The sequence below is a fragment of the Triticum aestivum genome, chromosome 1A (genome assembly GCF_018294505.1).
Source record: "Triticum aestivum cultivar Chinese Spring chromosome 1A, IWGSC CS RefSeq v2.1, whole genome shotgun sequence".
Lineage (NCBI taxonomy): Eukaryota > Viridiplantae > Streptophyta > Magnoliopsida > Poales > Poaceae > Triticum > Triticum aestivum.
Window position 1 is genome coordinate 542,699,302 of NC_057794.1, and position 3,965 is coordinate 542,703,266.

Consider the following 3,965-nt stretch of genomic DNA (forward strand, 5'->3'; position numbering starts at 1 on the left):
ACAAAAATTAACCGGATGCGTGGCGGCTTTAAGCCGCTTCATCTCCCGCTTGGGAGAAAAGGCACTACCCCTCTATCGCCTCCTTCGGCGCACCGAACACTTCGAGTGGACGGATGCCGCCACGGCCGGACTTGATGAAATAAAAGCCATATTGGCAACAAACCCAGTCCTGGCCGCGCCAAACACCGGCGAACCAATGTTATTGTACATTGCAGCAACACATCAAGTTGTCAGCGCAGTGCTCGTTGTCGAGCGGGAAACGGATGGACACAAATTCCCCCTTCAAAGGCCGGTCTACTACGTATCCACTGTCCTCACTCCATGCAAATCACGGTACCCGCATTATCAAAAGATTGCATACGCGGTATTCATGGCATCCCGGAAGCTACGACACTACTTTCAAGAGTGTTCCATAACAGTAGCCTCGGAAGTACCACTCAACGATATTATCAACAACCGCGATGCAACGGGCCGGATTGCAAAATGGGCCATCGAGCTTCTCCCGTTCGATATAACCTATAAGCCACGGCGAGCTATTAAATCGCAAGTTTTGGCCGACTTCGTCGCAGAATGGACGGAGGCCGAGCTCCCTAAAGAGTACGGCACATATTCAAACTGGATTATGCATTTCGACGGCTCCAAAATGTTGGCCGGACTGGGGGCTGGCGTCGTCCTGACGTCCCCCACAGGAGACACAGTCCAATATGTGCTCCAGATCATGTACACGGATTCCAACAATGCAGCCGAATATGAGGCCCTCCTACATGGTCTCCGGATAGCAGTATCCATGGGTATCCAGCGCCTAGAGGTACGCGGGGATTCAAACCTCGCGATATCCCAAATAAATGGAGACTTCGACGCCAAGGACCCAAAAATGGCAGCTTACCGCAACGCCGTCCTAAAAATGTCAGCTCGGTTCGAAGGGCTGGAGTTTCACCATATAGCCCGAGAAAACAATCAAGCAGCGGACGTCCTGGCACGCATCGGAGCAAAACGCGATGCAGTCCCCCCCAACATCTTTTTGGAAAGATTGTTCAAGCCATCCGTAGCATGGGAGGGGGAACCCGCAAATAACAGCCCGGACCCAGCCGCACCACTCGACGCCGAACAATCTGACACAATTGGAGGCTCTGCCAATGAAATTACACCTTCAGCCCACGTAATAATGGCGGTTATCGCCCCGTGGACAGAACCATTCCTAGCCTACCTTACTAGGCAGGAACTCCCGGAGGACCAAAACGAGGCCCGCTGCATAGTGCGGCGATCTAAAGCCTATAGAGTCCATGAGGGAGAGCTTTATAAGAAAAGCACTACCGGAGTCCTTCAAAGGTGCATCTCCGAAGAGGAAGGGCGGAACCTTCTGGCTGAAATTCATGCCGGACTCGGTGGTCACCACGCCGCTGCTCGGTCCCTTGTTAGCAAGGCTTTCCGTACAGGCTTTTATTGGCCGACGGCCCGGGCAGACGCTCAGGACCTAGTCCAACGATGCGCTGGTTGCCAACTTTTTGCCAACCAAAGCCATATGCCACCCACCGCACTCCAAACTATACCCATCACCTGGCCTTTTGCGGTCTGGGGGCTTGACATGGTCGGACCCCTTAAAGGTGGGACCGATAGGAAAAAATACTTACTGGTCATGGTGGATAAATTCACCAAATGGATAGAAGCCAAGCCTGTTAAAATGGCCGAATCCGGACCTGTGATAGACTTCATATCCGGGGTTGTACACCGTTATGGCGTCCCCCACAGCATCATAACCGATAACGGTACAAACTTTACCGCCGACGAGGTAAAACTCTGGTGCAAAAACATGGGCATCAAGCTCGATTATGCTTCCGTCTATCACCCACAAACCAACGGCCAGGTCGAACGTGCAAATGGTCTTATCATGAGCGGCATTAAACCCAGACTGGTGCGGTCCCTCAAGGAATCTAACACGCACTGGGTAGAGGAGCTCGACTCCGTGCTATGGGGGCTGCGGACCACGCCAAATCGCACCACCGGATACACACCATTTTTTATGGTGTACGGCGCAGAGGCAGTTCTGCCCTGCGACATAATTCATGACTCACCTAGAGTGCGCATGTACGAAGAAAGAGAAGCCGAGCTCGATCGGCAGGACAACTTGGACGCCTTGGAGGAGGAGCGTGACGTGGCAAAAGCCCGTTCCGCATTTTATCAACAGCAGGCCCGAAGATATCAAAGCAGAGAAGTACGGGCCAAAAATTACAATGTTGGCGAACTAGTTCTACGCCTGCCGGATAAGAAAAAGGACAAACTCAAGCCCAAGTGGGAAGGTCCATTCATAATCGACCAAGTCCTGACTGGTGGGGCGTACCGCCTGCGAGATGCGTCGGATAACCGACTCGAGCCGAACCCGTGGAACGCCACCCGTCTCCGAAGATTCTATGCCTAGCGCCGGACTCTGTGTTCGTCTCCTTCCTCTGTCCATTTTTTGCATTTTTCTGTCTTACATTTCTCTCCTTCCCCTCTTTTCTTTTATAGCCCTTAAAGGCTCATCTAGTGACGCGCCACTCGCGCTCATTAAACCTGGGGCTTCTTTAACAGAAGCTTATTTATACGGGCTTCACGCCCAACACATGCGTCAAACTTCCGCATGTACCTTTTTCTTCACCATTATATGCATCGATATGACTTAAGTTTTGGCCAAGCTGGGTTGCCTGGCTCCTGTGCTTACCCCTACGTTCCCGATTGTTCGGCTAGGCGGTAAAGGGAGCACCTCTGCGATTGTTACTGCCGGGTCAGCCGGATGTGTACCTCAGACTGGGTGAAGCCGAAAGCTAGCGTTCTTAAGGGAATATTCGGTCGGTGAAATAAAAGATGATCTTTTTACTCATTTTATGCGCCCCCAGATGCTTTTTTCTGCGTCTTTCACGCAGTCCGGACATGCACTTTAGGGCATGCCTCCCAGCGAAAGGAACCCTAACGGAACTATTCTCTCTGGAAGATGTTTCTTACTAACCATGTAATATAACATAACTAGTTGGGCACTTGTCTGATAAAGCACTAATGACCCCTACGCCTGGTCTCCACGCATACCACGGTTCTTATATAACCGCTAGGGTATTCGGACACACTCCGGACCGTCAGGTCCCGAGGTTGAAGCGAAAAGGTCGGCAACGACAAACGATCTACAATCCGGCTAGAAGGCATTACACATGTCAATTCAAAATTACATAGTCATTCTGACTGATTGTATTCCTCTTCTATACCATCTAACAGGCTGTCTAATTTACAGTCCTGCTGGGAATACTTCGCGGCCAACTCTACTTGGCCGTATACTAAGCTTACAGGGATCTCCTTCCCGTCAGGCCCCACTGGTCCGACCTCGGCCATGTGGTTTGGGTCAGACTTCGTAAAACGGGTCTTCACCATGGCCCAGGCCTCCCTAGCGCCTTGTCGGCAGGCCGATATCTTCCACAACCGGAAGCGCCGCCGAGCTCCCTTCAGCTTCTCCGCAAGCTCTCCAAGGCCCTCGGGCATGGAGTGGGCAGGCCATAAGGCTTGGGCAATACCCCGCATCGCCTGCCGAATTCGCTCGTGCAGTTGCAAGAGTTCGGGAAGAAGGTCACCCGTAGAACCGGGCATCTCCTCTGCAGGACGACCTGTGAGCATACCTACAGACATTACTCTGTTAGTCGACTTCCTCGCCGAACTTTTTTTTCGAAGTTCGTTCAAGCACTTACTAAAAATGCCGCGTCGAAGCCGCTGATTCTCCTTCGTGGAGTCCGACAGCTGGCCACGAACATCTTTAATTTCAATGTCTAGCTTGGTGTTGGCATCCTGAAGATCATTCTTCTCTCGCCTCACCTTTGTCAACGTACTCTCACCGGCCTTTAGCCGGCGTAAGAGTTGTTGCTTGTCCGGATCGAGTCCGGCGCCATCTGCAATAAGATTTGTCAGATTTGCACCCACACCGCACAATACTAATCTTTCAAAGTGTA